Below are 25871 nucleotides of genomic sequence, written 5' to 3'. Positions count from 1 at the left end.
TTCTACACGAAAGGGAGAAAAAGAGAAGGGACATATGGTTGGATTTTTATACAACAGAAGCCATGACAAACAGATCCTGGGCCGATGCAAATCAAGATCTCCGACACCTAGTGAACTCAATAGCGGTGCATGGATACCACCACAAAATATGCAAGACCAAGTGCTTCCACGAACCCGGGAACAACTGTGTGTGTGAACTGTGTGAGCAACCGTGTGACCGATACCACGTAACCAAGTGCAAGAAACGAATGAAATCCCTGGTAGTATTCTGTGAATAATGAACAAGGTGAACAATTAGAGGGAAATTCTAGGTAGAATATTGAGAACAAACAATGTAAGCAACAGAGTGCTAAGTTCAATCTGTATTTTATGTAGCTTAACTACCTTATGCACGACTTGTGCGCATTTATTCTATTAATTATATTACATAGCCTATGATATCGATTGCCCTGGTGAAAATTAAAAGTGAAAGGGCTCAGCCGGGATTTGAACCCGGGACCTCCTGCACCCAAAGCAGGAATCATACCCCTAGACCACTGAGCCGATGAATCAGAAGTCATTTACATACGTTTATCTTCATGACTTTCTCTTCTGAGTGCTCACAGTCACTGAAGCGTATTACCTGTTTACCATCATGAAGTCATAATGTGTAGTTCCACGTTCAGCATTGCATTGTGCTTTATTTCTGGGTCCATATTTGTTACATGTTGATGCAAATATGGGCTGAATGCAAATTTTAAAACTTAACAAATTCTTCTTCTTCTTCTTCTTCTTCTTCGGCACTACGGCCCTTGTAGTCTAGCCTTGGCCTCCCTTAGGATCTTGGTCCATCCCTGTCCAACCAGAGCCTTCTGCCTCCATCTTCTCACGCCTAGAGTCCTTAAATCGTCCTCTACTCCATCCAACCATCTTAGTTTCTGTCTGCCAATATTGCGCCTGCCTTCTGGTTTTGTGTTTAGAATCTTTTTTGGTATTCTCTGATCATTCATCCTGATTACATGTCCTAACCATTCCAACCTACGGGCTTTGATTTCAGCAACAATATCTGGAGATTTATATTGAGTTTTCAGTTCTGTATTATATCTAATTCTCCAGTGCCCATTCTCATATTTAGGACCATAGATTTTCCTTAGAATTTTTCTTTCCCATGTCATCAGTTGTTGTTCCATTTTCTTCGACAGAGTCCAAGTTTCACTGCCATAAAGCACAATTGGCCTTACGACTGTTTTATATAATGTAAGTTTTGCTTTTTTACTTATGCATCTTGCTCTCAAAGTTTTGTTAACAAATTGTTACATTAATTTAAAAAATAATTGTTGAACTCTTTCTTAAGAGGACACCAGAATTTAGTGTGAATCCTGCGCCTGGATATTGATTTAATGTTTGTCAATATCCAGGCGCAGGATATTAATCTATCAATTTAAGAGATGATAGATTTTCGCAATCACGATAAATGCCAAATGTGCCAAAATGCTGTCGAAATAAGTAATGATGTTAAGTATATTAGTGTAGATTTTTAATCCGCGATAAAATGAGAAATTGAATACAAAACTCGAAATGTATGTTTCTGCGAAATAAGAGCGAAATTACATTTCACGAGAATGTTTGTGTTTTTGTAAAAGAAAAATTGAATCTATCTAAAGGCCCCGTCACGTACAGGCTTACAATTTTTTAAATAGTTTGGTCACCCATCCATGTTAGCTTTTACAGTAGCACAGGAATGTCAACTACCCGATACCTTCTTTGTTGTTATCTATACCTTTTTCTCGAGTTTTCAACTAATCTGTCTGGTGCTGGTGGTAGAATACTGGCTGCCTACGCGATCTCTTTAAGTCTAGTGTTCAGTGTGGTAGTGGGTGATTGTGATTGAGTAATAAGATGGATCGGGACAGTAACACCACAGTAGTATATAAAGTCACGAAGCTCAATACGTAGTAAATATGCATCCATAGATAGTTGCTAACCACTAGGATCGCTACTATCGCCTCATTACAGACAATGTGAAATAGTACCTGCACAGTATATTGTTCCTAGTACCCTCATAAACTCAAGCTTCGTGACTGTATATACTAGACTGTGGTAACACCATATCTTTTGGTATCGGTACGTTTCTTAGAGTCGTATTCATAGACAAGACTTTGGACTAAAGTTGACTTTGGAAAGTACAATTCACAGTCGACACTTTGATGAAAGTAAACTTCAATCGTGTCGTGACTTTACTTCGAAGTCGCCGAAAATCTAGACTTTGACTTCGACTTTCGTTCGTGGACATAAGGAAAATTGCTGATATTTGGGAAACTGTTCAATTTGCCGAGAATATTGAGGACATCCATGTTCTTTAGAGTATTATTAGATATAGATAGTAAATTGAAATCAAGCTACAGATTTGATAAACAGACCGTAATAGATATCCTCGTCAAGTTCCAACATTCATTGATGAATAAAGAAGATTATCTGTTACACCAACAACACAACTTATTTCATCGCGATTTTATACTACAGATAAGGACTGATGGCTTAATACTGATTTTAACTATTTAATTTTATAGATGATAGCTTATACAGTTAGATATGCAGTTACTTTATAATCGTGCGGTCGTCATAATAATGTTTTCTGCGTATTGGTTTCAGGTAATTTTCAAGTAGCTTCTGCAGACAAGCAGGGAATAACTCTACCAAGTGTCAGCAGGATTATACGTCTCTTTCATAGTCTGCCATTGGTGACATCTTCTTATCTTCCATATCTTCAGAATAAAATTATTTTACAATGAAATAATTATTTTTATATAAAGCTGCAAGAATGGCTAACAATCGCTTAATATGTACTGATGTTCAATTGTTTCATTGATGGCTTTGATTGTGGCAATGCCTACTCTATTTCAACTATCTGTTAATTTAATTCGTTTAGAAGGCAGTGATTGTGATTGCCAACATTAGTTAAAGATCATCAAATGTCGACTAACCAAAGTCAAAGCCAAAGTCTCAGAAGTATTGTCTATGAATAGGACTTTTAGCAAAGTTAAACTTTACTACGAAAATCGACTTTGGAAAGCGTTCATCCAAAGTCTCGTTTATGAAAATACGGCCCTTAATATTCCTAATTTCACTGTAATTTTATATGTTCCTTTTCTTGCTTACTATTTTCAAATATTTTAACTGGAAAATCTAGAAAAGACACCGTCTGTTACAGTAACACATAGATTACATTGAATTTATACCAACAAACATACCATAAGAACATGTTCAATCCAAATCCTACAAAATTCTAGTAGTAGTAGTGGTGATAGTGGTGTTTGTTGGGACGGCAGCGGTAGTAGTAGTAGTAGTAGTAGGCTAAGGGCGGGTTAGGGTCGACTCTTCAGCATGTGGGCTCGACAGTAGCCTATTGTGCACCCCGAATTATGGGATGGTTGAGGTGTACCAGCCCACCGGCCGCATGAGACCCCTCACCCGCTCACTTAGTGAGCCCCCTACACCCACCCGCCTTAAGTTCATTCCGCCACGATGACCAAGCAGCACAGGATCCATTCCGAAAGCCCTTCTAAGGTGTCGAAGCGCCCTCATAAGAGCTCTTAAGGAATGAATCCTGGCAGAGATATTGCGAAAGGCTTGGAACTCAGAAACGGTTTTGGACAGGACATCCCTCCTGCAAGCGGACGAAGACCTGCCTATGGAATGAGATGATGAAGATGAATGATATGGTATGAAATCTAAATTGTTTTTCTACAGGAAAGAGAAAGGCAATGAAAATTCCAACCCAGCATTTGCCTAAGTAACTGTGTAAAACCACGGAAAAACCATAGTCAGGTTGGTCGGTCAGGAGATTTGAACCGCGGATCTACGAATGTGAGTCCCGTGCGGAACGCATGAGCCACCTCGCTCGGTTTACAAAATGCTAAATCTGATTTCTAAAGTGCTACATTTTTTATTATAAGTTCCTAAAATCTAGCATCTCTACTCATCATGACTAGACTGTGGATAGTATGTATATGAAAATGCACATTCTATTGCACGGCTATCACAAATGAGGTGAATGTGTTATTCATTAGAATACTTCGTTGAATTGCCACACGCAGCAAGCAATCAGGTTGCCGATGTACGGTAGTATAGAAGAGGTGAGCGACCTCAGGTCTCGTAGTATAAGAAGTTCATGTTAAGAGATGTGGCCAGTCCAAATAGATAGAGCAGCTACAGCTAATGTATAACTATATAAGCACTTGTTTTTGCATTACTGTGGTTGGAATAGTCAAAGCTTAACATTTGTTCAGTGCAGACAAGAATTCAATCAAACATACTACAATGAGAGTGTTGCTGTTCCAAACAATTGCCCCCGAAATACCCTTACCCCTACAGCCAGTACAATTCTCAGAAGCCCTTAATATGGTGTATAAAGTATCACAAACTGTTATGCAAAATAACAATGCATTAATTTCAGAAAAGGTGAAATGTAAGTTGAGAAACTTTATTGCTGAAAATTCTGCCTATTCACAACTTCGTATTATAAATGATGTACTATCAGGCCACAACAAGATGTCTGAAGTTGGTGTACTAAAAAGTAGCGACTTTCCGTTCTTCAAATATACACCTATTACATCGTGTGATGTTGAACGTACATTTTCCCAATATAAAAACTGTTTGAGTGACCATCGGAGGAGGTTCACTTTGCAGTCGCTCAAAATGTACGTAACTCTTCACTGCAATGCACATATTCAAGGATGATGTGAGTATATTATATTACATTTTAAGTGTTAATATATCTCATTATAAAATAATTGTGTGTTTACATGTTTAGGCATTTCCTACTTCAATGATCATTCATTATATTTCTTGACTGCAGGATACAGGTTTTATTGTAACCGCAGTATACTGCTCAGTGTTTACATCAGAGGCATACTCCATCCGTTGCACGTCCCCTTCTCATACAGTCTATACCGCGTGCGTAGTAAACCTTACGATTCTCGTGGAAATTCCACGAAGTCAATTCATTAGTATGTCTTCCTTCATTTCGTTTTTTTTTTTTTTTTTTTTTTTTTTTTTTTTTTTTTTTTTTTTTTTTTTTTTTTTTTTTTTTTTTTCCATTGGAATAAAATGAATACGATAAAAACAACTGTAGTATGTGAGTTTTGAGTTAGGGAAATGATTATAATGCTTTTCACGCGAATTAGTTCATACGTTCCACTTTCTTCATGGCTATAATATTTTGTCTCAGAGCATATAGCATTTAACTCACCATAACTAACAGTGACCGAGTCTTAACATTACAATTAGGCAACGTTGCTAAAGCACGAATGGCTCGTGGTGTTCTGGACGGCAAAAGGCCGAGACTCCATCAACTAAATCGGTTTAGTCTAATTGTAAAAGCATTATCTTTATACGATATCGATTGCCCTGGTGCAGATAAAAAAATGAAAGGGCTCAGCCGGGATTTGAACCCGGGACCTCCTGCACCCAAAGCAGGAATCATACCCCTAGACCACTGAGCCGACGATTTATAAGCCATTTACATGCGTTATCTTTATGACTTTCTCCTCTGTGCGCTGACATTCAGTGATGCCATTCTATAGCCAACAGTGCATGTTTGGATTATTTCTATTGTATTGTCACAGATAGTTTCTCACCTCAGGTGCGGATCAACAATCTTTGTGGCTACAGTATTTTGTCTCAGCGCATATAGGCCTAGCATTTAACTTACCATAACTAACAGTGATTGAGTCGTAACATTACAACTAGGCAACGTTGCATAAGCACGAATGGCTCGTGGTGTTCTGGGCGGCTAAAAAGTCGCTACCTCCATCAAGTACGTCAGTTTACTCTAATTGGATAAACATTATCATTTGAGCTCAATAGCTATAGTCCCGTCGCTCTAATTTCCGGCATCCAATCACATTGCAGATCGGCTACATTTAAACGTGTGCGTCTTGTGATTCGCTGATGAAGACATCAAGCATTTCCTAAGGCTCGATAAATACTTAATATAATCGCCCGCCATTTTGGCTCTTTCGTTGGCGTTCGCAGAAAGCACACGAGTGCGTTATTTGCCGCTCAATTATTTGCTGAATTACAGTGCGTTTGATTTATTGTCATAGGAGCTACGACATAATAATGTTTAACGGTTTGGCAAATAGATCCCTCGTCTGATAGCTCGGCAATGAAAGAACAAATATGGCGAACGATACTACCTACCTACATTTTATAGAACCTTCACTTCCTACACGTAAGCAAAGAGGAGTAGTCACGCCGGGAATAACAGCGCCGCGACTATATGTTATACGATATCGATTACACTGGTGCAAATAAAAAATGAAAGGGCTCAGCCGGGATTTGAACCCGGGACCTCCTGCACCCAAAGCAGGAATCATACCCCTAGACCACTGAGCCGACGATTTACAAGCCATTTACATGCGTTATCTTTATGACTTTCTCCTCTGTGCGCTGACATTCAGTGATGCCATTCTATAGCCAACAGTGCATGTTTGGATTATTTCTATTGTATTGTCACAGATAGTTTCTCACCTCAGGTGCGGATCAACAATCTTTGTGGCTACAGTATTTTGTATCAGCGCATATAGGCCTAGCATTTAACTTACCATAACTAACAGTGACTGAATCCTAACATTACAGCTAGGCAACGTTGCTTAATCTCTAATGGCTCGTGGTGCTCTGGACGGCTAAAAAGTCGCTACCTCCATCAACTACGTTAGTTTACTCTAATTGGATAAGCATTATCATTTGAGCTCAATAGCTATATTATACCACAGTCTACTATATACAGTCACGAAGCTTGAGTTTTGAGGGTGCTGGAAACAATAGACTGTGGCGGTATTATTTTGCATTGCCTGTAATGAGGCGATATTAGCGATCCTAGTGGTGAGCAACTATCTAATGTTTGCATATTTACTACGTATTGAGCTTCGCGACTGCATATACTGTTATTTCAAGTTATCTTGAACTTTCTGAGCGTGGCCAGAAGGGCAGAGGGAAGGAAGCGCATAACGTGGGTGGAGCCAACTGAGTTGTTTGCGCATGCTCCGCATCATAATCTCTTGTCAAGAAACATAGAACTATTTCCTTCACTGCGTGTTAACATGGAGGAGCAAACACAGGGTAGTAATTATGGTGAAATCACACCACCGCGGAGAAAAAGTAAGGCTGTTATCGCAAATATAATTAAATGTTGCGAGGAGGAAAAATTAAGCAAATGTTTGCTGGAACCTCTTGATAAGGAATATGAGAGAGCGGCTAAATACTCTGGCAAAAGTATTAGTTCCGTGATGAGAATTAAGAATAATATTGAATTACAACCGAATGAACCTCACACTACTCCGGGAAAGAATAGGTATGTAATGTTTAGAAATTATTGCTATAAAAGTTATGTACAATAGTGTGTGTACTATGAGCGACATAATGAATTACTGTTGTAAGTTATTATTTTCTTATAGTTTCACAAAACATATTATTTCATTCCAGAATTAGGACTTGTGTAAAGTTGAAGTGGACGACTTCGGTCAACATGTCATTCGGGATACAATCGAAGAATTCTATTTTGTTCAGAAAGTAGTACTTACGATTAAGAAGATAATTCCGAATGGATGATACCATTGATGAAATAATAATTAATTTTGGACCAAGCGATGATGGCAGCAATGATAGGGATATGGATTGTGTATAATTGTAAATTAATGTAAATTCAAATAATAAGCCTGTAAAATATTGTTATAAGAATATGTACATATCAGCTGTAGGTGTAAGTCATGTAGGCCTATATAAAGTATAGCTGTAGTAACTCCGCCATTGCCGGTCCCCAGCCCGGATGAGAGAGGAGTGTACAAACGATTATATTTAAATACTTACTCATTAGAGGTTAATTAAAACCTGCTACGAAACCATGTTCTCCTCTCAAAACCGGAGTGTCGTGAGATGATGATGTCTGTATTGAACCAAGTTATTTTACAGTAGAGAGCCGTGAAGTGAAATAACCAACGTTTTCTGAAAAGAGTCACGTTACCCGAGGGAGGGGCATCCTTGCCGTGCCGTTACGTTGATGAGTACATGCCGTACCGAGCAGTTCGAAAGACAGACTAGGGGATGTAAGGTTCAAGATAACTTGCAATAACAGTACTAGACTGTGATTATATTATATCGATTACACTGGTGCAAATAAAAAATGGAAGGGCTCAGCCGGGATTTGAACCCGGGACCTCCTGCACCCAAAGCAGGAATCATACCCCTAGACCACTGAGCCGTAGAGTTACAAGCCATTTATATACATTTATCTTTATGACTTTCTCCTCTGTACGCTGACATTCTACAGCCAACAGTGCATGTTTGGGTTATTTCTATCTTATTGTCACAGGTAGTGGGTTCTCACCTCAGGTGCGGACCAACAGTCTGTCGCGGCGATCGAACATAGAATGGCTGGATGTTTTAAAAGGATCAGGTTAACTTTTAATGTATAAAGTAAATAGACACACACACTATCACCACCATAATCATCATCATAACCTGATATACAGAATGGAGTGTTCAAGGACAGCAATTTCACAGAATATATCGTTAACCTAGAGTAACAATTATTTTTTACTGGGTTATTTAACGATGCTGTATCAACTACTAGGTTATTTAGCATGGATGGGATCGATGAGAGCGAGATGGTATTTGGCGAGGATTCGGGTAAGATCTTAATCGGTATTTGAAGCTAGCACCTAGCCAAATTAGGAACTGACCACTGAGACTCAAGGTATTTTATATTGGCCCGGTTTCTTCAACCTTTGTTAAAATGCATCTAACATAGCGCTAATTAACTGTAAGTTAAAAGTAGAAATTGCTGTTAAAAATATTGCGTTTCTTCAAATTTACATTTCATATTTTAACATTCTGTTTGTTAACTCTCTGTTAGGAGCAGAGATTCTAGAGTTTAACCATAACCTATAACCAAGTATAGGCTCAATTCTGTTTTCTGAACTCTGACAACTGCGATTCTTGCTTGTTTCCGTTGTCTGATTCAGACAGGATAGAAGCACAGTCTAGTATATACCGTCACGAAGCTTGAGTTGTTGAGGTTACTAGGAACTATTTCGCATTGTCTGTGATTAGGCGATAGTAGCGATCCTAGTGGTTAGCAACTATCTATGGATGCATATTTCCTATGTATTGAGTTTCGTGACTGTATATACTAAACTGTGGTAGAAGTCTTTTTATCCTCTCAGGTTTGATTTATGCTTCTTTCCGTCGTCAGTATCACAGTAATATGAAGCGCGTATTGGTTTTGCTGTTGTAAAATGGAAAACACTGGAACAAAAAGAAATCGTGGGATTAATTTCTCTTTGTTCGAGAGAAGTCTTCTGCTGGAAATAATTTCGTAGTATAAACCAATTATTGGGAGTAAACAAACAAACGGATCTACATTGAAACCGAAAAGTGAAGCTTGGCAGAAAATAGCCTATATCTTTGTATCAACTATGTTCTGTCAAATCACAGAAATCATCCGCTCTGTTTATGTTTTCATGGATATCCTATCATTTTCTAAATAATCAAGATATAAAAGTTCAGCATCTAACGCAACAGCCATATTGGATACGTCTATGCTAACAAACAGTTAAATGATTTAACTGCATGAAATTAGGCAGATAAATCAACATTGATTTTAACAGCCTATTAGTATTAACAGGGGTTGAAGAAATGATTCAACTGTTAAGTTTACAATTAAAATGGAATAACACACTGTAATTTAACAAAGGTTGAAGAAACCGGGCCATTAAGTATTAAAATCTTGCTCGTTTCTAGTTAACGAATGCGAATATTAAAACAACGTCGCGGGCTCAACCAGGATTTCAACCCGGGACCTCCTGCACCCGAAGCAGGAATCATACCACTAGACCACTGAGCCTGACGCTTTGTAATATTACGTACTACGATATTAGATCTCTACAGAACTGAACTCACAGTTGTCGAATATTAAAATACTTCAATAAACACTATCGAGATTTGAACTCGATATCTCCTACATCTAAAATGGCAATTATATGTAGAACGTAAAGTGACGAAGGAAAGGACACATATTTTTCATGGAAACTACGGAAGCCTAATCAAATTCACGGAACTTTCTGTACGAGAATTACAAATTCATATCGCCAGACTACAGGCCAACGTTAAACAGAGTAATTTGCATATCTTTATGAACGTAACTGTACTGAAAACAATGGCAGTTTTAAGTAGAGCAAAGAAATTCATCTTAATTACGGAATGGATCGTGTAGACTGTTTTGTTGATTACTTACACTATTAATCTTTAATATAAACTTATATATCTTAAATTCTTATAGGATCCAGTTGAGAAGAAAAGAAATAATTATTTCAATGAAAGACGGAAAGCAAGTCGTACACTTAGAAATAAAAAGAGAGGTTACTTGAAGGAAAAACTGAATGAAGTAGAAACAAATAGTAAGAGTAAAAACATTAGATATTTATATAAGGGTATAAAGGAATATAAGAACGGATATCAGGCAAGCGTGATCAGGGATGAGAATGGTGACTTGCTTGTAGACTCTCATTCAATCCTAAAAAGATGGAAAAAAATATTTTGGGTAACTACTAAATGTACATAGGTCAAATACAAATGATCGGGACGAAATTCAAATACAAACTGCTGAGCCATTTATACCGGAACCCACACTTTCTGAAGTCGAAATTGCAATAGAAAATCTGAAAAAGTTTAAGTCTCCAGGTATTGATCAAATTCCAGCAGAATTAATACAAGAGGGTGGAAGTGCATAATCTAGCGAAATTTATAAACTTGTACTTGCAATTTGGGAAAAGGAAATTGTACCAGAACAATGGAAAGAGTCCATAATCGTACCTATTTTTAAGAAGGGGGACAAGACTAACTGTAGTAACTTTCGAGGAATATCACTTTTGTTGACGTCGTACAAAATTTTGTTGAATATCCTTTTGAGAAGATTAACTCCATATGTAGATGAAATTATTGGGATCATCAGTGTGGTTTTAGGCGTAATAGATCGACTAATGATCAGATTTTTTGTATTCGACAGATATTGGAGAAAAAATGGGAGTATAAGGGTACAGTACATCAGTTATTCATAGATTTCAAAAAGGCGTACGACTCGGTTAAGAGAGAAGTTTTATATAATATTCTTATTGAATTTGGTATTCCCAAGAAACTAGTTCGATTAATTAAAATGTGTCTTAGTGAAACTTACAGCAGAGTCCGTATAGGCCAGTTTCTATCTGATGCTTTTCCAATTCACTGCGGGCTAAAGCAGGGAGATTCACTATCACCTTTACTTTTTAACTTCGCTCTAGAATATGCCATTAGGAAAGTTGAGGATAATAGACAGGGTTTGGAGTTGAATGGGTTACATCAGCTTCTTGTCTATGCGGATGACGTGAATATGCTAGGAGAAAATCCACAAACGATTAGGGAAAACGCGGAAATTCTAGTTGAAGCAAGTAAAGCGATAGGGTTGGAAGTAAATCCTGAAAAGACTAAGTACATGATTATATCTCGTGACCAGAATATTGTACCAAATTGTAGATTTATCCTTCGAAGAGGTGGAAAAATTCAAATATGTTGGAGCAACAGTAACAAATATAAATGACACTCGGGAGGAAATTAAACACAGAATATATATGGGAAATGCCTGTTATTATTCGGTTGAGATGCTTTTGTCATCTAGTCTGCTGTCAAAAAATCTGAAAGTTAGAATTTATAAAACAGTTATATTACCGGTTGTTCTGTATGGTTGTGAAACTTGAACTCTCACTTTGAGAGAGGAACAGAGATTAGGGTGTTTGAGGAAAGGTTCTTAGGAAAATATTTGGGGCTAAGAGGGATGAAGTTACAGGAGAATGGAGAAAGTTACACAACGCAAAACTGCACGGATTGTATTCTTCACCTGGCATAATTAGGAACATTAAATCCAGACGTTAGAAATGGGCAGGGCATGTAGCGCGTATGGGCGAATCCAGAAATGCATATAGAGTGTTAGTTGGGAGACCGGAGGGGAAAAGACCTTTGGGGAGGCCGAGACGTAGATGGGAGGATAATATTAAAATGTATTTGAGGGAAGTGGGATAAGATGATAGAGACTGGATTAATCGTGCACAAGATAGGGACCGATGACGGGTTTATGTGAGGGCGGCAATGAACATGCGGGTTCCTTAAAAGCCATTTGTAAGTAAGTACTTCACTACTCCATACTTACAAATTGCTAATGAAGTTTCATTATTGTGTTTCACAAAAGTACTAGTATTTGTAACTTACTAGTGAACTGTCAAGTATTCTACCAATGAAAGGAGACTAATACATACATGTGCTACAAAATATCTTTTCTTGCTTCTATTTCCTTCAAAAGAAACAAAATCATCTCCTTTGACACCATTTCAGTAATTTTGCAGCGTTTGTAATTTCGTGACAAATAAAGTTTGGGGGTGGAGATCGTTATTAGTGGCATCTGTTGGCTAATATGGGAAACTATCAAGGAGCATTATGCGATGATCGCGAAAGAACATGATAAAATAATGAGGAAGTAAATTTTTCATTATTATTAAAGAAGTAAACTAAAGTAAATAACATTGCAGGGTTACGAAATTCATAGTATCTACAAATCTTTGCTGTATAACCTATCTTAAAATACATTACGATTAAAGATGCAAACATAACCTAATTCGATGAATGAAATACCAAGATTCATGTTATGGTAGTATGTTTACTGATATGACGTGACATGTAGCGGTTGTTCATTGGTAATGTATAAAGGCTCATTCACAATGAAAATTAAACATAACGTAAGCGTTAACTTAAGAATATAAACGTTACGGTAAAATCAAGATGTCATACCATCATTCACGATGGGAACATAAACATAACCGCAAACATACTTGGTAACCATAGAAACATAATAACGACGCCGTTTCCTCATATTCTGTCGTATACTTCAGCCACAGTCTACTATATACAGTCACGAAGCTTGAGTTTTGAGGGTGCTCGAAACAATAGACTGTGACGGTACTATTTTGCATTGCCTGTAATGAGGCGATATTAGCGACCCTAGTGGTGAGCAACCATCTAATGTTTGCATATTTACTACGTATTGAGCTTCGCGACTGTATATACTAGACTGTGCTTCAGCGCTCCATGATTGTGTTCTGTTTGCAAATCACGTAAGCATAAGCATGAAAGTTTGGAGTTTGCAAACTTTCATGTTAACGTCTTGCGGTAATGTTCATGTCAATGCTTATGTGAATCATTGTGAATGATCCCATTTGATAGCCTGGGCGCAAACTTCTGTGTTTATGTTACGGTTATGTTTAATTTTCATTGAGAATGGACCTTAATACATTTTAATTCTTTCGTGGAACAGAAAGATACACCTCCATACTTTACAACAATTTTCATCAGTAATTTGTAGGCTAATGTACAGAGACATCATTTTATTTTTACTTCAACTTTTATTGTACCTGAGTTTTTTAGTGTACTTCACTCCCACCCCTTCTGCTAACGAAGTTCCAACTGTCCACACAGAATTAAGGCCTCAGTACTGAGTTAGTGATTATAGTACGTTTCAGAAATATGTTCGCGTTCTCCAGTGACGAAAACTTCCAATGTTGAATCATATTTTCGCACAGGTACTGTCGTCCGTTTGCCTACGTCGCATCCCGATTTCCCCCACCTGCTTCTGCTCGCTCCACTGTAAAAACTATTGGCTGGGCTTTCTTAGCTCTTTTCTCAAAACATTAATTTCTGTTAGGAATTAATTGGACGTCTACGTAATATTATGCAACTGTTTAAAATAACATAAATAAAAGAGCCTCGTTAAGTAATTAACAATCACGTGATTCCACCCCCCCCTTTCTACGTTCCTGCGACATAACCACTTGGATGGACAGTAGATAGCATGTCTGAGTAATTTTATCTGTGCGGGTCGGGCAGAAGTGAAGACTGAATTTACAGTACGTAAGGTACTCTTTTATAGAGTAGGTACAGAATTATTTCAACATGAGGTACTAGTACGAAGGACGAAACTGGTAATTGGAATTAGATGCAATAGTCTATAGTGCGATAATAGGGACAAAAGAACTGAAGCCTGTATCGAAATGAACGGCCACCATTTTCAAAAATTTGTTTAAATATCCATATTATGATTATTTTTCATTTTAACTTCATCCTCTATATCGTACGCTAATGTGCTGTAGACAGTATAATATACACTGCATAATGAATACGTTCGCATGGATAACTCAGTTCGTGAGTAAAAACACTCATTGTTAATACAGTACTGTATTTTGATTAAACAAAAACCTAATGAAAATTATCACACTCAAAATCGCGATATTTCCTACTTTGCGTAAATGGATGAAGTACTTTTCTTCCCTCCTATACCTAGTAAAGTGATTTGTTTGTATATTACGTCAGTATCATCGAACTCCAGTTGTGGAAGGAGGTAGCAAACGGTGTTTCCGAGTTTCAGTCATTAATCCAAAGGTATAGCCAGGTTAATATTAAAAATGTTAGTAAAAATAAAATGATGTCCCTGTACAACACCATGCCTTTGTGGAATAGGCTCTAGGAGGTTAGGAACGAGAGGGGCTGGCTGCTCAAAACCTGGGTACGTGGCGAACATTAGTGTAGTTAGTGAATAGTGAATGGTTGCAGTGCTTGGTCATAGAGCCTCCCTCTCAATTCCATTCTATTTAAAAACTATCCTATGTGCAAAGGAAGCACCCTTGACAATATTTAAATGCTGTTGAAGTTGTACACTTTTCCACCTTTACCAAATTGTTAATCCCTACTTCAATTAAACTCCTCTCCGGTTAAGGCGCTTGCCTGCCGGTCAGAATTTGGGCTTGAGCGCGGGTTCGATCCCCGCTTGGGCTGATTACCTGGTTGAATTTTTTCCGAGGTTTTCCCCAACATTAAGGTGAATGCCAGGTAATCTATGGCGAATCCTCGGCCTCATCTCGCCAAATACCATCTCGCTATCACCAATATCATCGACGCTAAATAACCTAGTAGTTGATAATGCGTCGTTAAAGAAACCAACTAAAAAAATAAAAAATAAACTAGTCTCTTAAATTTGAATCATGGTTATTTTAACATGAGTATGTCATGCAGGTATCTGCTTGAAGGTACATCACTGTGTTACGAAATGACGTCACACATGGAGTTACGTGTCATTACTCTGACATGACAGTACGTCGATGTGCGAGGAGAAAGTCATAAAATTTACAGTGTGAAAAGCAAAGCTTCACCTTCAGGTGGCTCAGTGGTCTAGGGGTATGATTCCTGCTTCGGGTGCAGGAGGTCCCGGGTTCAAATCCCGGCTGAGCCCGTGCAGATTTTTAGCATTTTATCTAGATTACAGTTGCATTGTGAATAGCAATAAGATAAATTCCCACAACAAACTACTGGCTCAGTGGTACAAGAGCATGATTCGTAGGTTATATTTTGGGGACAGCAGATACCGGGTTCCAAACCAGTTTATTTCTAGGAAAGTTTTATAGATAAAATGAAATTTTCTACACATTTTTAAGATACAACTTTCATTTTTTTTCTATAAATAATGTACCTATCTTAATAACCTCATGTAGTTACAAAATTTGCCTTTCATCATGCACTTATTGTTATTATTATTATTATTATTATTATTATTATTATTATTATTATTATTATTATTATTCCCCCCCCTTTAATTGGAAAAATATTCAAAATTCTACTCATACAAATTGGATTCAATCAGTTTGAATAATTTTGCCATGTTGGGTAGGAAACTGTGCATTCGTTTTTTTAATAATATTAGTTACAAAGAAAAGATAATTTATGAAATAACCCCAACTTTTTTTTTTAATTCTTTTGTTTATGTTACATATATATTTTTTCTATTAGAAGTTGGAGAGTTAGAAAAAAATACATGTACAAAATTGTTAAGCGTGGTATAAAGCGGTGATAATTCAATCTTATTTGTTAGCCTACCCCTAAAATAAATTTTCTTTACCTTCGTACCTCCAAACTGTATTGCAATTATTATATAAGAAATAACAAAATAATATAATTGATGTTGCATGCAAAATAAATTATTATTATTATTATTATTATTATCATCATCATCATCATCATCATCATCATCTTAAATAGTGGCTCGTATTATTAAAATTGGGTAAGATTTCCAATTATAAAAAGTGAGGGATATAAAATAAGTTCTTAGCTATTTAGAGAGTGATAAAAGAAGGGAAAAAAGGGGAAAAGAACTGGCCACCCTATCCCATTAGTTTATTTATTTATTTATTTATTTTATTAAATGCAATCTTTTACAGTCAATTGTTCTTTATTATTGTCTGAATATAAGTTGGCTATATTTCATAATAAAGCGTGCTTACCTTTATAAAGGTGATATAAAAGTTATAGCCAAATTAATAATGCGTTTGCATATACAAAAACACTTCTAAAATAATATACACTTATGAAAAAAATATATTTGATTAGCAATATTTTCACCGTTACAATTACACATATATAAAAACTAAATATAAACATGTACATAGAGGTAATAAATTTTACAGGAGAAAAAGTTCGTGCAAAGGGCTCATTGCATTTCCGCGTTGAATATAAATACTTAAGCGTTGACGCAAATAAGTAGTGCAACGGCGATCACCAGTGATGGAGATCAAAATTTGCCGATTTGAGATACCAACACTTTAGCGTCATGACTCCAAGGACCGAAGGTCTCCACAGCAAAGGGGACAAAGATATAATTGTCTAAAAGATGAGCATATTTATTGACCTTCTTCACGGCTAATTCAGCAGCAGATGCTGCGCGTCTGGAGGTATTCGCTAAGTGAGATGGCGCTAGAGTGTCAACGCAAGTGGAGTCACAAATTTTATTGTGTTATTTTACGAAGCTGTATCAACACCTCGGTTATTTAGCGTCTGAATGAGATGAAGGTGATAATGCCGGTGACATGAGTGCGGGATCCAGCACCGAAAGTTACCCAGCATTTGCTCGTATTGGGTTGAGGGAAAACCCCGGAAAAACCTCAACCAGGTAACTTGCCCCAACCGGGATTCGAACCTGGGCCGGCTAGTTTCGGGACCAGACGCGCTGACCGTTACTCCACAGGTGTGGACACTCCATTACTTCCTGGCCTAGTTGCCTCATAAGTGGTGCCTTGTTGATATCACTTGTGGGGTTCAGACTGTCTTCGAACAGTTGACTAAACAACAATAAATACTGTAAGTAGTTGCAATAATTGAATAATTAATTTTTTAATAATATTAACGCTTTATGAGAAGTAAGCCTTTATTAATTCATCTGTTTATAAAAATTAAAACCAGGTGGCCCGGGTTCGAATCCCGGTCGGGTAAGTTACCTAGTTGAGGTTTTTTCCGGGGTTTTCTCTCAACCCAATATGAGCAAATGCTGGGTAACTATCGGTGCTGGACCCCGGACTCATTTCAACGGCATTATCACCTTCATTTTATTCAGACGCTAAATAACCTGAGATGTTGATACAGCGTCATAAAATAACTCAATAAAAGATAAAATAAAAATTAAATCTCCTTCTCTCTTTCTGGGCTGCAAAGTGGTTTATGACAGTCTCATTGAAGTTCATTCCATGTGAGGATGCCAAGGCAAGATGACGGAAGCTAAGCTTTCATCTCGTGCTGCAATCTGCTTAGACTTGGTCAATGTAACTGGATTTGGCACAACCACTGATGTCGAGGTCGGAGAGTTGAGAGGATGACCTTACGCTCTTCCCCGCGGATATTCGCACACCGCCGCACAGTTAGTCATAGAGAAACGCGGTAACACTGCAAATATCCCAACAGACAGGGGTGTCAAAAAATTGCCTCTTTCAAAAGAAGTTACATCGCATAGCAACAGCAAACAGGAACGTAGAAAAGATACGTCAGAAGAAGGCTAAATTCAGCCGAAACTACTGGTCGGATTTTGATCGTATTCAGTATTTATAAGTCATTATATGAGGAAATGATGCATATTAAATATCTGCAGAATGCAGAGACGAACAGTAAAGAAAGGTCAGAACCTGCGACAGCTGAGGATATAGCAGAGATATTTGATACGTTTAAAAAAATGTGGGGATGTGATCAAAAAGTGCAAATAAAGTGAAACTAGAAAAGATCGAGAAGTATAGGGGAGAGAGAAAGTGTATAAGCAGATGTGTAGAATAAAATATAAGTATTTATAGGAAGTGAGAATAGTGACAAAGGATTAGGTGTAAGTGGAATAGTGAGAAAGTGAAAGTGAGCGCAAATAGGAATGAGTGAAAATAGTGAGAAAGGGTAAAGAGAAGTGGACAAATGACAGCATAAAATTAGTACTAACATTTGAACGTTGGAACAGTAAATGAATATAAGAGAAAGATAGGAGAAAAGGTCAAAGAACAAATAGGCAAATAATTCAATATGATAATTTATGGAGAAAAATTGAAATTGAGATTTTAGTGAATAATAGTTACAGGAAAAAAGGGGATATGAAATGAGTATATAATATTAGATATATTAGGATTAATGAAAAAATAGAGAATAGCAAAAGAATTGTAGGAGAAATACTGAAGAGGAGTTTGACCAAGTAACAAAAAAGGTACATAGTGTAATTGGGGAGTATTTGTGTAGACGTGTACTGCAAATAATGTGTTATTGTAATATGTTAATGGTGGCACCGGATACAGAAATGTGAGGTACACCATTACATGTAAAGAAGTGCTGTGAAGAAATATATCATATCATATCTGCAGAATTCTTATTTTTAGTGGATTATTTTACGACGCTGTATCAACATCTCAGGTTATTTAACGTCTGAATGAAATGAAGATGATAATAAATTTAAAAGTCATATTAGAAATTCAGATAAGTTCGTGAATTATAATATCAAAATAGTTTGTTTAATTTTCAGTCTATCACTTATCAAGGTATGGAAGCAGAAATGAATTCTGTTACATCAAATTACAATATATTAAATTATGCATCACGAATATTTTAAGGAGTGGATCAGGACAGCACGTTTACACATCTCCTTTTTATGTTAGGTTAGGTTCTTTTCAAACTGAAATGACGAGTGAAGCGTACAGTTAAAATTACTCTAACCTAACCTAACCTAACCTTTTTATGTTAAGTTAGGTGAGGATAGGTTAGGTTAGGTTAGGTTAGGTTAGGTTAGGTTAGGTTAGGTTAAGTTAGGTTAGGTTAGGTTAGGTTAGGTTAGGTTAGGGTAATTTTAACTGTACGTTTCACTCGTCATTTCAGTTTGAAAAGAACCTAACCTAACATAAAAAGGAGATGTGCAAACGTGCTGTCCTGATCCACTCCTATATTTTAGACTTTTGAAGTAAGTCATCTTCAGGTGATGTGATTTGCTGACAAATACAATTGAACATAGGTGAAAAGATACAATAATAAAAACACACATATAAAACACATGTAAAATTTAACTTTGCTTGCTCATTTTAAAAATGGTTATAAATCATGGCGTCAAGCATATTATTGAATAAAAAACATTCAGATAAAAACAAACAATAAATATGGCTGCGATTAAGAGAAGTATATTTAAATGGCAAACAATGTGCCAGTGTTGAAGAATTAAAATTGTTTAATAGTGCATTATGCAACGAGCCTATAATGATAGTAATTAAGACGCGAGTATGTTTGTTTATGAAACGAGCGCAAGCGACTTTTTATGCTCGACCATATTTCTAACTCGAAATTATTCAGAAGTATTCACTTTATTCGTATCTGACTGAAGATCGGAAGTGACCTTGTGCATAGCTCGTAAATTGTGAGATGTGCGCAGACGCGAAAGTATTGATTTTTTCCGAGTAACAATAATGTCATTGACCTTGATATAATCTAGAGAATAACATGAACTAATTTTGATATAACCTGAAAATTAATTTAGAATTGAAACACGAGATGACAAATTGAATTTATTTGAATATTATTTACAATTAACGCTAATTGTTATAGTAACAGAACATAACCTTCTGCGACAGTATTGGATTTCCAGCCTCCGTGACGTTTCCCTCGCTGTCTTTCGATTGTATATCCGAGAATAATCGAAAACCTGAACTTTAATGAATAGGTGTACTTTAATGACATGCATTAAAGGACTGCTACCAGGTGTATAATTACTACATTTCGGCATGGTCGAGCATAAAATTATTTAAACTAAAGGCTTGAGGTTTGTTCATTTGTAATACAAAGTTCAACAGGACGGAATTCTGTAAGAAATAGATGTAAGATTATATTCTCAGTCTCTCGCCGCGGTGTGATAATTCCGGTGAAACGAGTCCGGAGACCAGCACCGAAAGTTACCCAGCATTTGGTCATATTGAGTTGAGGAAAACCCCGGAAAAAACCTCAACCAGGTAACTTGCCCCGACCGGGGCACTTAGTTTCGCGGTCAGACGCGCTAACCGTTACTCCACAGGTGTGGACAGGATTTTTCTAAAGTAACATACAATTGCAATTAAAATTGAATGAGAAGATTTTTTAATTGGTTTAATTTATGTTTTTCCGAGGTTTTCCCCAACCATAAGACGAATGTCAGGTAATTATGACGAATCCTCGGCCTCATCTCGCCAAATACCGTCTCATGATCAATTCCATCGATGTTAAATAACCCAGTAGTTGATACAGCGTCGTTAAATAATCAAGTAAAAAATATAAATGCTGCAACTAAACATTGCATCGAATATAAACGCTTTATAGATTGCTTATAATTACAGGTGAGCCGTAAGAAATGTCATTTTTAGAGAATTATTGTTTGAGATATTGTAAACGATAAAATATAATACAACTTTGCTCATTTAGCTTACTTTTCGAGATAAAAATTGTTTTATGCTCGACCATGCCGAAATGTAGTAATTATACACCTGGTCGCAGCCCTTTAATGGACCTCATTAAAGTACACCTATTCATTAAAGTTCAGGTGTTCCACCAATCAGAAAACACCATTGTAGCAACATGAAAGCGCAAGTATCGATTATTCTCGGATATGCAATCGAAAGACAACTAGCGAAACGTCACGGAGGCTGGAAATCCAATACTGTCGCAGAAGGTTATGTTCTGTTACTATAATAATTAGCATTAATTGTAAATAAAATTCAAATAAATTCAATTTGTCATCTCGTTTTTCAATGTCTAAATCAATTTCAAGGTTATATCACAGTCTGCTATATACAGTCACGAAGCTTGAGTTTTGAGGGTGCTAGAAACAATAGACTGTGACAGTACTATTTGGCATTGCCTGTAATGAGGCGATATTAGCGATCCTAGTGGTGAGCAACTATCTAATGTTTGCATATTTACTACGTATTGAGCTTCGCGACTGTATATACTAGATTGTGGTTATATCAAGATTAATGTTTATTTTACTCTCTAGATTATATCAAGGTCAATGACATTTGTTTCTCGGAAAAAATCAATACTTTCGCGTCTGCGCACATCTCACAATTTACGAGATATTGCACAAGGTCAGTGCCGCTCCCCAGTCAGATAAGAATAACATGAATACTTATCAATGATTTCAAGTTAGAAATCTGGTCGAGAAAAATTAGTCGTCTGAAACTTGCATATAATGGTAATTAAGACGCTCGTATGAAAATTATGAAACTCGCTTGCGCTCGTTTCAAAAACATACTCGCGTCTTAATTACTACCATTATAGGCTCGTTGCATAATGTACTATTATAACTTTGAAACATTTCATAGCGTGTTTTGGGAAAGCCATTGATTTTATTCCCAATACGCTCAGTCAATTTAAGAGAGCAATGTAAATTGTAAATTATGTTTTATTTAACGACGCTCGCAACTGCCGAGGTTATACCAGGACACTTAAATGCCTTCGACCTAGGTCAGAATCGAACCAGTAACGTCGGGTATAGAAGACCAGCACTCTACTGACCGAAAGAGAGCAGTGTTTTATAATAATAAAATATTGAAAGAATTTTAGTTTTCTGCTTTAAATGAATAGAAATTTGATACGAACAAATATTTTCGTTACAGAGCGAAAAGCTACATTTGTTTGGATCAAATTTTTGCACATTTAATGGACAAAAGAAAATTTATTTCAATAATTTATTATCATAATACATTGCTATATTAAATTGACTGAACATATTGGAAATTAAATCAATGGCTTTCCCAAAACATGCCATGAAATGATTCATATAAAACAATTAACTCTAAAAGAAAACAAAAACGAGCAAAATTGTATTAAACTTTGTTTCAAATATCTCAAAGAATAATCCCCTGAAATTAATTACACTACAGCTGGCGCCAGCATTTTTGGCGTGTGTCTTAGAGTATAGTGCCCGGTTTGTGAGCATGTTGCTAGTGCAGCTGAGAATGGCACCACTTCCTCTACACGTCACATCAGCCATTTACCGAACACAGTTGCCAGACTGACTACGATAAATGTAAGACACTAGCATTTAACGTTCCCATTACTTATTTCACACGCCAAAAACGGTGACGCGGACTGTACTTGTGGTTCAACTTTTATATTACTTCATTTGAATTTCCAATAATCTAATAAATGGAATAGATTTATGTGTTATTTATGTTAATACATTAGAAAATACGTACGTAAATAAAGTTTTTGCACGGTCGTGTTTTTTATTGTATTTACAGCTTTGTCGTTAGGTCTTGAAAGTTAGAATTCCCACACAGAAACGTGTTGCTTGGGAAACCATTCTTCATAACATAAAACTATACTGAAACAGACCCATTACAGTACACTTATTGTTACTTAGTTACCATTATAGTGCAGTTTTGCGAAGGCTTTGGAATAATATTGCCCTAAATATTCAATTTAAATGTATTGTATTTGCAATTTTAAAAATATGATCGTGTAAAAAAGTTGTACAATACACGTTTGTGAAGTTCATTACAAAATCTCTGAAATTGAAAAACTCGCTCTGCTCTTTGTTTTTCTTCCCCCTCTCGATTTTGTAAAAGCACTTCCCAGCCTTGCATCGTAAAACAATTCCTTTGAAACTAACAGAAAATTGTTTGCATAATTAATTACATACATTCATAATTACATTTCATTCGACTGTGAGAAGGTGAAGACACTCACTGCCTTCTTGATATCAGGAAGGCAGTTGTTGCAGGAAGAGAAATAATAGTTGTCTGCTTGAAGAAGCACTCCCTAAAACTGTGCATCGTTGCCAGATTCCACATGCTCATCTATATTTTATAACGAAGAAAGTTTTCACGTTTTATTTGGGAAAAAAGTCATTTTTCGTGCGAATTTTTAATAAAATGTTTTTTTTTGTTCAAAATATCGTGATTATGAAGTAATTTCGTGGAATTATATCAATTTCGCGGAAATTCGCAGATTATATTTCCCTTAATTTTGGACTTTCACTATAAGCATATGCATTTTCCATGCATAAAATTAAGTTTTAAAACATTTCGCGTATACCTAACGTTAATACCAAAAAAAAAAAAAAGGTCACAGCCCTCCTCATGAGGCAACTAAGACAGGAAATAATATGCAGGATGGCCAGTTCCTTTCCCCCAGGCCTGCTAAATTTTATTACATTGTACGATGAAAGAGCAATGGAACGGAGAAAAATTCTCTCCGGCGCCGGGATTTGAACCCGGGTTTTCAGCTCTACGTGCTGATGCTTTATCCACTAAGCCACACCGGATACAACTCCGACGCCGGTTAGAATCGTCTCAGATTAAGCTCCAACTCTTGGGTTCCCTCTAGTGGCCGCCCTCTGCACTACGTCATAGATGTCTATGAACGCAGGACCGAAGTCCATACCTGTGCTGAGGTGCACTCGATATGAGTGACTAGTTGGCCGGGATCCGACGGAATGAGCGCCGTCTTAAATCACGAAGTGATTTTACGCACATCATATATGTGTGGCTTAGTGGATAAAGCATCAGCACGTAGAGCTGAAAACCCGGGTTCAAATCCCGGCGCCGGAGAGAATTTTTCTCCGTTCCATTGCTCTTTCATCGTATGATGACGCAGAATATCTGCATGGAAATATCATATGTACTTCGGTACATTAAAATAACATATAAAATAACATTTATTACATTGGTTTTATCAACATCAAATATTGGTTTACTTGCACTAAACAATTCATTCATTAGATTTAACGCTCTATTAGGAAGTGTTCATACAGCGATAGCAATGCCATTGTTTTTGCAGATGACACTAGTGTATTTTATATTACTGACTCCATTGAAGAACTGTCTGAAAATTTTGAGGCAGACATTATTACTCTTGAAAACTGGTTAAGCGCAAATAGGCTTTGTTTGAATTTGAAAAAAAAAAAAACTGCATATGCGATTTTCACTAAATCTTCATTTTATTTTATTATTCCGAAAGAATTAAAGTTTCATGATTCTGTAATACAAAAAGTTGCATCAGTTAAATTTTTAGGTTTGATTGTTGATTAACATTTAACTTGGGATAAGCATATTTTGGCTTTCTCTGAGAAAATTGCTCCAATGTCTGGTATTTTGAAAAAGTTTTAAAGATCTTTGCCTATATCTTGTCTCTTGAGTATATATTATGATTTTATCCATTGTCATTTAATGTATATGTCATTTATTTGGGGACATAATAAGAAAACTGCTTTGAGACCTTTGCAATTTATTCAAAATAGAGCTTTAAGAAATTTATTGGATTTTCATTATTTGACTCCAGTTAAATATCTATATCAATTTTCTTTCGTTCTACCAGTTGAATCAATTATCAAATTAGGTGCTGCCATTTTCATGTACAAAGTTATTAATAATTTAATACATAATAATATTATATTTCAGTTTAACAAAGATATACATACTTATTTAACAAGACAAAAAGACAATTTTTTTTCTCAGCATAGCTCAGTAACTTATGGAACGAAAGGACTTAACCATTTTTTAACAACAACTTTTAACCAACTTCCTTTAGAATATGGAATTTTACCAAATTGCCGGTGTTTTAAGAATTGTTTAAAAATACGTTTTTGGGGAAGATTATTTATTTTAATTCTTAGTTGGTTTATTTATTTCATGGTTTCAAACTTTTTCTTCTTTCTGCCCAAAACTTTATGCCATCTTATTATTTGTTCTTATTTTGCTTTCTTTCTTTAATAAATTCTTGTGTTATTGTTTGTTTTCACAGACTGTAGTTTCATGACTTTTTCAATTACATTGTATAACATATGTATGTGTTCTTGTATAGCCCCTATATATGAGTTATGCTCGTTGGGGCATACTCAATAAATTAAAAAAAAATGTAGATAATAACACTTGTATCATTTGCAATTAGAATTACCTTGGCTAATGATTTATAGTTCAGCTAAATCATTAATAGAAACTGGAAATAATAAGGGGCCTAAAATTGATCCTTGGGGAACTTCATGTTATAAATTTGTGGCTATTTGCTATATTTATTTCCACGCGAATATAATAACGGAAGAAAACAACTCTGTAATCAGAATCTAGCTAAATATATCAATGCAGCAGACTGCATTCCAAATTCATTCTGTAGGCCTACGCAACGGCGCTGCGGCGTGTAAGCCAAGAGCGTGGGTTCAAATGAAGATTTCACTATATTGCAGGCTTGTCTGCTACCAGTGTAATGTTCTGGTACATCAAATGACAATCTTCATGTTAAATCTAATAATATCTGACGTTATCACTATCTAGCGATGATGCGAGAAACGAGGTGATTTATACTAAGCAAAGGAAAGGCGAGGCTTTGTATGTGGCTCAGTGGTCTAGGGGTATGATTCCTGCTTTGGGTGCAGGAGGTCCCGGGTTCAAATCCCGGCTGAGCCCGTGTAATTTTTAAAATCTGTACCATTGACTATAAAATTTAAACTTACA

At 36.4% G+C, this 25871-nt stretch overlaps 7 non-coding genes across 7 annotated transcripts; 2 read left to right on the top strand and 5 right to left on the bottom strand.

The window, feature by feature from the left end:
- Nucleotides 1-471: 471 nt before the first annotated feature.
- TRNAP-UGG (transfer RNA proline (anticodon UGG)) lies at nt 472-543 on the bottom strand. Its single transcript has one exon. It is a non-coding gene; the product is annotated as a tRNA-Pro (tRNA).
- A 4868-nt stretch (nt 544-5411) lies between these two features.
- Nucleotides 5412-5483, bottom strand: TRNAP-UGG (transfer RNA proline (anticodon UGG)). Its single transcript has one exon. It is a non-coding gene; the product is annotated as a tRNA-Pro (tRNA).
- An 823-nt stretch (nt 5484-6306) lies between these two features.
- TRNAP-UGG (transfer RNA proline (anticodon UGG)) lies at nt 6307-6378 on the bottom strand. Its single transcript has one exon. It is a non-coding gene; the product is annotated as a tRNA-Pro (tRNA).
- A 1792-nt stretch (nt 6379-8170) lies between these two features.
- On the bottom strand, nt 8171-8242 carry TRNAP-UGG (transfer RNA proline (anticodon UGG)). Its single transcript has one exon. It is a non-coding gene; the product is annotated as a tRNA-Pro (tRNA).
- Nucleotides 8243-9814: 1572 nt separating this feature from the next.
- On the bottom strand, nt 9815-9886 carry TRNAP-CGG (transfer RNA proline (anticodon CGG)). The gene has a single exon. It is a non-coding gene; the product is annotated as a tRNA-Pro (tRNA).
- A 5388-nt stretch (nt 9887-15274) lies between these two features.
- Nucleotides 15275-15346, top strand: TRNAP-CGG (transfer RNA proline (anticodon CGG)). Its single transcript has one exon. It is a non-coding gene; the product is annotated as a tRNA-Pro (tRNA).
- A 10405-nt stretch (nt 15347-25751) lies between these two features.
- On the top strand, nt 25752-25823 carry TRNAP-UGG (transfer RNA proline (anticodon UGG)). Its single transcript has one exon. It is a non-coding gene; the product is annotated as a tRNA-Pro (tRNA).
- Nucleotides 25824-25871: the final 48 nt, after the last annotated feature.

Source organism: Periplaneta americana, chromosome 6, assembly GCF_040183065.1.
Source record: "Periplaneta americana isolate PAMFEO1 chromosome 6, P.americana_PAMFEO1_priV1, whole genome shotgun sequence".
NCBI lineage: Eukaryota > Metazoa > Arthropoda > Insecta > Blattodea > Blattidae > Periplaneta > Periplaneta americana.
This window is presented reverse-complemented; position numbering and strand designations above follow the sequence as displayed.